Source organism: Ambystoma mexicanum, chromosome 1q (assembly GCF_040938575.1).
Source record: "Ambystoma mexicanum isolate Mex_15411 chromosome 1q, UKY_AmexF1_1, whole genome shotgun sequence".
Taxonomy (NCBI): Eukaryota; Metazoa; Chordata; class Amphibia; order Caudata; family Ambystomatidae; genus Ambystoma; species Ambystoma mexicanum.
The window spans coordinates 917626700-917639241 of record NC_090922.1 but is presented as its reverse complement, the minus strand read 5'-3'; positions in this window follow the sequence as shown (position 1 = coordinate 917639241).

Here is a 12542-nt window from a genome sequence, read left to right as displayed (position 1 = left end):
CAGAGACATCAGCACCCTTGGGGTTAGCGTGGGTCTTGACCAACACCCGGGTCTCAAACTTGGACCGATCTGCTTTTCTGTTTTGAAGTCTGTGATCCAATTGACCACTAAGTCTATATATTCTGTGCATTCTTGGGGCGGATTTACAACTTGGGCCAGGACATCTTTAAGTTCTCCGCGTAGACCTCGATAAAATAACGTGATTCTTTTATCCTCTGGCCACCCAGTTTCCACAATTAGTCTATTAAAGGTTGCAATGTAGGATAGGAGGCCCTGATTGCCCTGTCGCAGGGATAGGAGTTCGTCATCCAGAGCCTGCCCCTGAGAGTGTTGAGCAAATAACCTTTCCATGCTTGCTTGAAATCCTTGAAAATCCTTGAAAATCACGGAGAATCGGGTCATCTTGAGTAACCAGTGGAACTGACCAATCGGCAGCACAGCCGCTGAGATATGACAATACAAAGGCTACCTTGGTCTGGTCATTAGGGAAGGCCCCAGGTCTGCATAGGAAGTGCAAACAACACTGATTCATGAATACAGCAAATCGTTTGGGGTCCCCAGCAAAGCGTTCGGGTGGGGCCAGCGGCATGTTTCCAGGTAGATTAATCTGCAAAGGGTTACTGGGAACCACAGGAGCGGGGGAACCGGGTAGAGGAGTGTGTCCAGCTTGACCTTGCAAAAACTGTCTAGCCAGGTCATCAGTTCTTTCCTTTGATACAATCACTTCCCTCCTGAGAGCATTAGTCTCTTGACGAGCGGTGTGTACTTCGGCCCGTAATTCCCCCAGTAGTTGGTCTCAGAAGTTTCCATAGCGCCTGGGTGGGAATTTGTAGGAAGTCTTCGCGTTCTGTAACGCTCACCTGACTCCCACGGAGGCGCTGGTCTAGTCTGGGTTGCTGTGGCCTCTTCGAGCGTGATGCGCAGAACTCGGAACACCGACTGAACAGGACCCTCAAATCTTGCTTGTCTGGCCCGTAGGAATATCCTTCTGCAGATGAGAAAGGGGATTAACAGTCTGCAGAATAGTGTGCTTGCTCCCCCCTTCCCCCCTTCGTTCTTCTCTAACTTCCTCCGAAATCCCCGGTTGAAGCTCACCTTATGGTTTGAAAGGATGAACTCTCCATCCTGCTTCTGGTGCAGGGGCGCGTGTTTGTCCAGTTACTTCACTGGTTTTCAGAATGGCGCTGGCAAAATCCACTTGACTTTTCCGAGCGGAACGCCGTAAGTATGAAGATTACAAAAGTTCAAGTGTTGAGCCTCCTTTTCTGTTGCCTTCCTAAACTGTGATCTGTCCTTTATTTCAGGTGCAGAATGAAGGCGATGCGTTGAGGGATTGAATTGCCGATGGTAAACTCAGGTGAGTTAGCGATGGGGGCGATCCCTCTTAATGTCTTTATATTCCTCCAGTAATGTCTTTTGTCCTTTCCCCATAGGGGCCGGGGTGCGGTACCTGCCAACGAAGCAGCGCCGACCCGAAATGAGGAATGGTCCACCAACAGAAGACCGGTAAGTGTTATGGCGGAAAATTAGGCTTTCTTCATATGTTCCTTCTGCTCACCTTTTGTCTCTTCTTCTCTCCCCTAGGCACAGAGATGTGGCGACCGGTGCAGACAGTAGCGGTGGAGCCAGAAGAACTCCCGAGGACAGGTGAGTGAAGCGCGGTGCTGCAGCGAGCAACGCAGTGCTTTTAAATGAAATTCTTTTCTCAGGAACGCTGGCGTGAAGGTTCCGGATGCAGGTAAGAAGTTTTGATAAAATTCTTGGTTTTCACCTTTCTCTTCTCTTCTTTCCTTACAGGTGTTCCAGGATCGAGGCGGGCGTGGCTGGAGACCAGATGCAGGAGCAGGCACGTGAGCGTTCAGCTGCTTGGATGCAGAACAACGCGAAGCGTGAGCTACTGTCTGGGCGTGGCTTAAATAGCCCCCAAAGTAGTTCCAGGTAAGTATCCTTCCCTGGCCACGCCCGAGTGGCAAAATAGTCCCAATGAAAAAATAGTCCCTTTCAGGTCTCAGGGAGGCCTGAATCTTGCAGCATGGTCTGCATCAGGTAAGTGCACAAAACACCTTCCTTTATGAGCCTGGCACCTACGGCGCCAGGACTGATGTCCAACATGAGCCTGGCGCCAACGGTACCAGGACAGAGTCCAAAGAGCCCCTATAAGGGGCTGCTGGGCTTTTACCCGGGGGCATGATGCCTGCTCCCGGGGGTGCTGGGCCTGGCCTGGTGCTCCGGGGGTAGGCATCATGACAAAACCTCTGCAGAGTGAAGTAATTCCTCCAGAAAGTGCCATATATTTGGAGAAAGGGGAAAGACATGGCATTCAACAGCTAGTAGGTTTAAGGGACAGGATTTGTTCAGGCTGGTATAAACAGAGGAGTAAGGAGTTTGGGAGTTAGGGTGTGGCAGTGGCAGACATCTGGTGTTAAGGGTTCACCCTCACAGTTTATAAGAGGATACTTTACTAAGGGTTTAAAGGAGTGCATTGTAGTAGGGTTTTGACATGGGGGGGACTTTCAGTGTTGTGAAGTGAGGGGAAGATGGTGAACAAGCAGAAGAATGTGTGGAGAGTAATGCCCGTGAACACCCACTGGGCACCTTCATTGGATAGGAGGTGCAGCTTTAAGGCAGATATGAACCCCCAGAATGTGGGTATATACTTAAGATAAGGGCTAAGGGGCTCCAGTTTAGGCCAGTTAGGAATGTGAACGGGCAGACACAAGAGGCAGTGCATGGTGGCCAGAGATCTTAACATCCTCTGCTATGTGCTCTGCTAAAGCATCTGAGATTGCTGTGAAAAGGCTTATTAACATTAGTCTGCCAAATAGACAATTGATCTAACATATTATGCTTTTTACTGGTAATAAATATTTTATCTGATGCATTTCAGCATTAGACCACAGGAAACCTGCCACTACCCTTTATTTACATATGGTTTAATAGCGTCTGAGCCACTGAGAAAACACAGGATGGTTAGAACAGTGGGAATGAGCACATTTTATTTGAATTCCATTTATTGTATTTGGCTCCACAACACATATATCCATCTGCTGATAACGTTAGGTGTTAGAAAGATTTTTCTTCTTTTCAACCAGCTCCTACGTCTCTGTCTTGCACTGTTCATTCCTAAGCATCTACCATCCATTTCTGAAGAGAACACAATTTTGCAGAGCAAGTGTGGGACTTTCAAAACTAGACAAGCCAACATTCTTTAAAGTTGTCTTTATTTGGGCTGGTCTTTACATAAAGAGGTTACATTGTGCTTCTAGATAAACAAAAGAAACCTGCGTATTTTCTATCACCAACTTGTCCCTACTTCAAGCTTTCTTAAACACAACTCAAAACCTCTTTTTCCAAGGCCTACAGGATCAATTGTCTAGGGAAATAATGTGACATTCAAAAGTACCTTTAATAAAAAGGAGAAATGTCACAAGTCAACTTTCTTCTGCAGCTGAATAGCTTTAAAATGTCTCCAGGTTTCTCCACAGCATCACTTCCAGTCTGTATGTGCTTTGCTGCTCGCAACTGTCTTTGGTAAGTCTTCCATGGACAGGACAATTTCTCGTGCTTTGATTTTTAAGTGGCTGTTGGCTTTGGTTTTTGGTGTTTGCTTGTGTTTGAAAGAACCTGGCAGCCCCGATACCATGTTTTGCCAAAGGAGTCATCACCAATGAGGCTTCACTGATTAGTGAAACTTCTGCCATAATTTGGCTTAAAGGTTCTGTGACTGTTTCCTATGCACCTGACTACCAATATGGCCACATGACTGCTGCTCCGTCTAACATCTTGCAGATAGAGAGTACATGTGTTCCTCTCCTTTCTTCTATCCAAACCTCCTCTCAACATCTGCCCAACAGATCCTCTTTCGTCGTATTCCTAAACTCCTCCTATCACCCCTTAGATTATCCTGTTACCACATTCTCAGTTTCTCCTGTCACTATCTTCAGCCTCCTTCCACCTTGTAACTACTCCTCTCTACAACCAGTTCCTAAATCTCTCCACCTCGAACTCTAAATGCCCAGCAACTTCTCTCTTTCCCTCTGGATGAATGAGCCTTTCATCCCTCACCCACGCTGGCCTCTCAAGAAAGTCTGCACCTGAGCATCAGTTTTAGTCCTCAAATGAGATATCCCATTCACTATTCTCCAATGGTGTCCTTTTTCAGCACAATCCCACTGCAGTGTACAGACTCAGCAACCAGGATGTCTGGCTACCATCTCATAGATTGCACATGCATGTAGGACGCTGTTCCCTGTGTTGCTCAGGCAAACACAGCTCAGCGTTCCCTGCACTGTATGTGCCTGACAACCCTCAAATGCCTGCTGAATAACAGTGGGTCATTTTTATATATTCTTCTATTTCTGTCAAAATTATAATTCTCTAATGTATACGGTAGGTGTTAAAAAAGGGTGCATGCCTTTCTGTCCTTTCATTCTCAGAGGAGGCAGTATCCTTAATTTCTCACAGAAGGAGCCCACATCAGCAATGTGATACCTATGGCAAGCCTCAACTGCCTGCCTATGCAATGCAAAGGGTAGCCTGAGGACTCTCATCATGCTGCCTCCTTATAACACTGTGGGTGGTAGCAGCTAGCCCCTTTGGCTATTCTATCATCTACCTGAATGGATAGGCATGGGGGCATCATCACAGCATCACCTGCAGCACTTTAAATTAAAGAATTTTTGTCTCCAAACCTGAGAGGGGCAGATTGAAAACAGATCTGCAAAGGAGTCTCTGACAGAGCCAAAAACTGCAAACATGTAGAAGGCACCGCGATGGTAAATTACCATTTTCCAAAGTGACATCTGTATGTTATGCTCCACAGATGGCTAATTAGGCAACCCTGGTCCACGTTCTATATCAGTAGTCTATGTGTGTTTGCATTTTCTGTTCAGCGGAGCCTCTAGATGGGTGCAGTACTAAATATTGAGAATGGTTGACGTATGATCTCTAACCCTTCCATCTAACAGTGCTGTATTTTAATCCTTTTGCACCTTTTCAGTGTTCAATGTTTCTCAGTCCCATATCTGTTGCCTAGACGAAGAAGGATCTAAGTCTAGTACCTCACAAAATACAATATCAGGCACACTAGGTCAAAAGACCACAGCTCACTAAATATCTTAGACAGGTTGGACCAAATGTGGCAAGGGTTCGACCCTTTGTGGAGAAAATATCTATGTTCTGGACACATTGCTCCCTTAGCCGAGTCAGGAGAGCTGATGAAGAGAATGGCCCAAGTGCTTGGCTAGTAAAAGATTAGATTTTCCCAAATAATTTGCTACCATGAATTATGGGTTTTGTGACCCACTGCATGTCACTGTGTGTCTATTTCACTGTGCTAGTTTTGTGAATACGAACATATATCATGTATTCTAGATCTCAGCTTCACAGATGAGTCATATGCCGGAAAGCCCTTCTTAACATGGTAAATTGTTATTTGATGCACTAGCCACTGCATACAACTTAGAGTTGAAGGACAGGAAGTCATCCACATGTACTTCCTCATTTTTAGTGTGGGATATTGAGTGTCGCTTGTGACACCTATAAGCCACAACTATTGCATTGGTGTACAGATAGGGATGAATGACATTTGAGGGACACATAGTCTGTAGGTGTTATTTGGTTATGTGCCCACCCGTAACCTGCCAAAGGCAATGCCCAAAACACCTCATCATGGAACCTCTTTGATCTCACTTTAATCAAGCCTTACCATCCGCTTTGCATTCAAACTGCCTGTCAGTGAGAGTTAAGGACTTAACTGGAGTGTGGGCCTCGTTATGAGGTTGACATATCCTTGGGGTAAGTCCACCAGGATACCAACAAACGCTATTACCATCTCCGGCACTCAGCCCGGTGGTATTACTGCCGATTACGAGTGCCAGAGTGACAGTGTAAATCCCCATTTATAGGACTCCATGGGAGGATGTGCCTTTATTATCAATACTGGTGCCGGTAGTAACAGTGATTTTTGCCGGTATGGCACCTGCCTTGCCTCCAGCTGCAAGTAACTCAGGTCCCCCACCGGCAAACCTGTAGCTGGCTGTTCCGGTAAAGTGCCAGTATCCGTTAATACCAGCACTTCACTATTGGACCGGCCAACTTATAATGAGTTCCACTGTCTCACCAGGCCTGCTTTCAGCCACTCGATTTATAAGCTTTGTATTGTTGAGATGGCATACATTTATTAACATCTCTGGGAAATTAAATTCCTGTAATTATTATGAGAGATTTGCCACAATGTGACGGACAACATCATTGCGGACACTATTGAAGAGACCTTCACTGTTTCCTGTCAACCACATTACTATAAAAGCATTGTTGTGTGTCACCCGCATGAGTTCAAAAGTGAGTACCGCTAATGTCAGCTAGGATGCTGCTAGTGTGGAAAGTTTAGGAACCATGAACTGCTGAAGTTTACATAGAAGTATGGCAGAACTAAGGTGTGAAGAGCCATATGGCAGGGTAAGCAGGGTAAGCAGTGCAGACCCTTTCAAGATAAATTCTAAAAATATATATTATATACTTTTTAAGTTGTCTAGACCATGAAACCTACCCACATTTCAAATTTTAGCTTTGTAGCATGGTGGGGGGAAGTATGCTGAACATTTTGAATAGACACAGACACATATCCACATATGGCAGTGGTAAGCATTGAAGACCACTTATTTTATACTTTTTACATTGTCTCCACTATAGAACCTACCCACATACCACATATAAGGTTTGTAGCGTGTTGCAAATTATGCTGAACATTTTGAAAAGGCACACACGCATATCTACATATGGCAGGGGTAAGCACTGCAGACCGCATTTTGTTGTATTTTATGCTTTCTACATTGTATACTCAATGGGACCTGTCCACATGCAAAACTGCAGGTTTGTAGCATGTTGGGAAGTATGCTGAACATTTTGAACAGTCAATCACACATCTACATACTGCAGGGGAAACATTGCAGAATGCTTATTTTTTATACTTTTTACATTGTCTACACCAAGGGACCTACTCACATGTCAAATTTTAGGTTTGTAGCATGTCGAGAAGAATGCTGAACATTTTGAACAGACACACACACACACACACATATTCACAGATGGCAGGTAAGCATTGCAGACTGCTTAAAAAAATAATTAGAAACAAATATATCTCATATTTTTTACATTGTCCACACCATGGAACATATCCACATGCAAATATTCAGGTTTGGCAGCATGTTGGGAAGTATGCTGAACATTTTGAAAATACACCACGCACATATCAACTTATGACACGGGTAAGCATTGCAGAACGCATAAAGAAATTAAATTAGAAACATGTCTATCTTGTACATTGTCTACACCATGCAACCTATCAACATGCTGAATTCCAGGTTTCAGCATTTTGGGAAGTATGCTGAATAGTTAGAAAAAGCACACACACCTCCACATTTGGCAGGTGCGCATTGCAGACAGCTGACAAAAAAAGACACATTCTAAGAATGCATATTTTATACTTTTTCCATTGCATACACCATGGAACCTACCAAGATGACACATTTCAGGTTTGTAGCATGTTGGGAAGTATGCTGAACATTTGAAACAGACAAAAACATATATACACAGAAAAAAGTATAAAAAATAAGCAGTCTGCAATGCTTACCCATGCCATATGTGGATATATGTGTGTGTGTTTTCGAAAGGTTCAGCATTCTTCCCAACAGTTAAACAAACCAGAAATCTAACGTGTGGATAGGTTCCATGGTGTAGACAATGGAAAAAGTATAAGATATGCATGTTTCAATATTTTTATAAGCAGTCAGCAATGCTTACCCCTGCCACATGAGTACTTTGTCTACACCATGGAACCTACAACATGCCAAATTTCAGGTTTGCAGCATGTTGGGAAGTATGGTGACCATTTCGAAAAGACACACATACATATCCACATATGGCAGGGGTAAGCAGTGCAGACCACTTAAAAAATTAAACAAATGTATATTGTATATGTTTGACATTGTCAACATCATGGAACTTAGCCACATGCCAAATGTCAGCTGTGTAGCTTGTTGGGAAGTATGCAAAATATTTTGAACAGACACACGCACATATCCAAATATGGCAGGGATAAGCATTGCAGACCGCTTACAAAAATAGAAAACTGTATATCTTATAATATTCGATGCCACATTTCAGTTACATATGACAAGGGTAAGCATTGCAGACCACGTAACTGTTATACTTTTTCTATTGTCTACAGCATGAAACCTACCCACATGCCAAATGTCAGGGTTGTAGCATGTTTGAAAGTATTCTGAACGTTACAAACAGACACACACACATATCCACATACGCCAGGGGTAAGCATTGCAGACCCCTTAAAAAGATAAACATTCTAAAAAATATATATGTTATACTTTTTGCATTGTCTAATCCATGGAACCCACCCACATGCCACATTTCAGGTGTGTAGCATGTTGGGAAATATGCTTAATATTCCAAACAGACACACACACACATATCCACATATGGCAAGGGTAAGTATTGCAGACCGCTTAAAAAAAAGAACATTAGAACAATGTATATGTTATGCTTTTATATTGTCTACATCCACATGCCTCATTTCAGGTTTGTAGCATTTTGGGAAGTGTCCTGAAAATTTCAAAAAGACACACACACATCTACTCATATGGCAGGGGTAAGTATTGATGACTGCTTAAAAAAAGAAGCAAATAAACAAATGTATATTTTATACTATTTATTTTGTCTACACCATGGAACTTACCCACATGCCAAATGTTAGGTTTGTAGCTTGTTGGAAAACATGCCAAATATTTCAAGCAGACACACACACACACATATCCACGTATGTCCGTGGTAAGCATTGCAGACCACTAAAATAAAAAAATAGAAACATTTATATGTCATACTTTTAACATTGTCTACATCATGGAACCTACCCACATGCTAAATGTCTTTTTTGTAGCATGTTGGGAAGTATGCTGAACATTTATAAAATCACACTCATATCCACACATATGGCAGGGGTAAGTATTGCTGACCTCTTAGAAAATGTAAATACAATATTGAAAAATGTATTTCTTATACTGATTACATTGTCTTCAACATGGGGGGGTAGAATGTTGGGAAGTATGCTGAGATTTTGAACAGCACACAAAGACATATCCACATATGGTAGGGGTAAGCATTGCAGACTGCTTTAAAAAAAGAAATATAGCAACATGTATATATTACACTTTTTACATTGTCTCTACTATGGAACATACTCACATGTCAAATTTCAGGTTTGTAGGAAGTATGACGAACATTTTGAGAAAATAAACATGCACATATATCCACGTATGACAGGGGTAAGCATTGCAGACTGCTTATCTTGTATACGTTTTTCTTTGTATACACCATGGAACCTACACATTTTAGAATGTATGCTGAACATTTCGAAAAAACACACACACACATATCCAAAGATGGCAGGAATAAGCATTGCAGATTGCTTAAAATGAAACAACATATAGCATTGTATATATTATTCTTTTTACATTGTTTACACAATGGAACCTACCCGCATGCTAAATGTCAGGGTTGCAGCATGTTGGGAAGTATGCTAAACATTTCGAAGACACACACACATATCCACAAATGGCATGGGTAAGTATTGCAGACTGGTTAAAAAAGAAAACAAATAAAAAAATGTATAGTTTATACTTTTTATTTTGTCTACACCATGGAACATACCCGCATGCCAAATGTCAGGTTTGTAGCTTGTTGGGAAGCATGCCAAATATTTTGAGCAGACACACATATATCCACATATATCAGTGGTAAGCATTGCAGGCCGCTTAGAAAACATAGAAACATGTATATCTTATCATTATTATATTGTCTTCACCATGGAACCTACTCAAATGCCAAATGTCAGGGTTGTAGCATGTTGTGAAGTTTGGTAAACATTTTTAAAAAGACACACACACACATATGTGCATATGGCAGGGCTAAGCTTTGCAGACCGCTTAAAAAGAAAAAAAACATTCTAAAAAAACATTCTGAAACATCAATATGTCATACTTTTTGTATTGCCCAATCCATGGAACCTACCCACATGCCACATTTCAGGTTTGTAACATGTTGGGAAGTATGCTGAAGATTTCAAACAGACACACATATCAACATATGGCAGTGGTCAGCATTGCAGACCACTTAAAAAAATCAAATTAGAAAAATGTATATTTTATGCTTTTTATATTGTCTACACCATGGAGCCTTGGAACCTACTCACATGCCACATTTCAGGTTTGTAGTATGTTGGGAAGTATGCTGAGATTTCGAACAGCACACACAGACATATCCATATATGGCCAGAGTAACCACTTAAAAAAACTAATTAGAAACATTTACATTTTATACTTTTTACATTGTCTACACTACAGACTCTATCGACTTGCCAAATTTCAAGTTTATAGCATTGTGGGAAGTATGCTGAACATTTCGAAGGGAGACACCCACATTTTCCCTTTTTATATGTAGATTAGAGCATATCACAGGAATAGGTTTTAGCTGTCTTTAAAAATAATACACATGAACTCCATTAATTAGTGTACTGATCTACTGCTTTCAATGAGCTCAGTTTCAAATGAAGGTTATGGAGCAATGTTTGGTGCGTGCAGTGCGAATAAATAGTTTTCATGTGTGGTAGATCAGAAGAAGGAGGTGGAAAAAAGGGTGCCATATTCACACAAAACTTGTATTAAATAATATAATAAAGTCCTATCGTTCCCTTAGCTATGGTGGAGGCCTGCCAAACACAAAATAACAAGGGTGCTCATCGTCAAAGTATAAGACACCTTCTTCTCTGTATGCTGCTGCGTGTCTTGCTTCCTTCTTCATCTTAAAGTGGGCCCTCACACTTTCGGCCTACATGGTATCAGCATAGTTTTGGGACCAAGCAGTCCACCCTTCATAGGTAACGCCAACAAAGTTCGGCACACTTAAAACCTGGGAAACCAGATAGCTGTGACAGACGGCACATACCCCGATTAACTCCAAGAAGCAATCATCAACAAAATGGTTTCCAACATGGGCTCTGGTGCAGAAGTCTGGTCTCGTGCATAGCCATTGTGATTTGCGGCACAAGATTTTTAAAATGAGTTTGGGTCCTGAGGAATGCGGGAGAGAAGGGATCGATACCCCACTAAAACTGGTCGACCATTTATTTACGCAGTGTCTGAATGCTAACCAGATATCCTGGAGAAACTACTTATTAACACTTCACAAGTAAGTAGATGAGTAGTGCATAATAGATCAGACTGAATTCCCTCCTGTGCTCCTTTCATTCCATTTAATACAAAATGTGGGGTTCCGGCAACCCCACATTTTAGTACAGTGTGGGATTTCTTACCCACCTAATTTTGGTTGCACATTTCTGGAGACTCTGGTCTGTAATCAGTTAGGGCCAGCCTCTGCTGTCTGTCCCCTAATCTTAGATAGACTGCACACCAGCTCCTGCTGAGGCTAGTCACCATATGAGGGACATCTAGGGACATCTAGCGGTGAATGGAGGGCAAGCTCTGCTTAATCATACAGCTCTAAGAAAGAGTTCTAGGTAAAATAGAATTACCTGGACTTTTTTGTGCATTCACCCTTTGGTCCAGGTCTAGTGTCCCACTTGGTCCTATATTGGATTTTGTGATCTCCATGTGTGGTTCTTGTTAAATTGGCAAGTATAGCTTGAAGCTGTGGCGAGACCAGATTCTCTGGGTCCTGCAAAAACACATTCTTGTACCTTAGGTACTTTAGTCATTGGTACTGAGGGCGGGAGCTGGCTTTAGGTTGACACAGTTACATATAAAAAGTTGTTGGGTTTCCTGACTCCTTTGTTAAACTCTGCAGCCAGGCACCATGTGAGCCTATTTGAAGTACCCTCTATTGGTATGTTAAGCACTGCCACTAGCTTCAGGGCCTAAATAAAGTGCAGGATGGAACAATGGAGCCTTTGTTAGTCAATCAGTCTGGACCTGGCAGGGGGAAGTTTGGCCCTCCCCCTTCCTGGAGTTGACATTGTGTACTTGTGGCTATCACATTCCAACTAAATATGACAGGCCAGTGGACGGTAAATGTGTGTGGACTAGACACATACATTTTCCTGAGGTTGTACTATCATCATTCCATTTAATACAAAATGTCAAAAAGCCCAGGCAAGCGCACACCCCCATGCAGCTGGTGGAATGCCTCAGAGTATCATTGGAAGGGAAAGATATTGACCGTACCGGAAGAACATGTGGAATAGTGGCTACGTTGTCCGTTTTGAATAATTGAATTTCAAACAAGTTCAGGGAAAGAGACAAACCAATTTACAAAAGTGGCCAGATACTTTTAACATTTTGATAAATATCCATAATATCAGCCTACATGATTGTAATTGTAATTGTAATTGTTCATTTGTACAGCGCATATACACAAGTGGAGTGCTTCAAAGCGCTTCAAGTTGGAAGGGAGCAAGGGAGTACAGTAATCATTCTTAGGCCTTGAAGTTTCCAAATGATCTAACAGAAAAA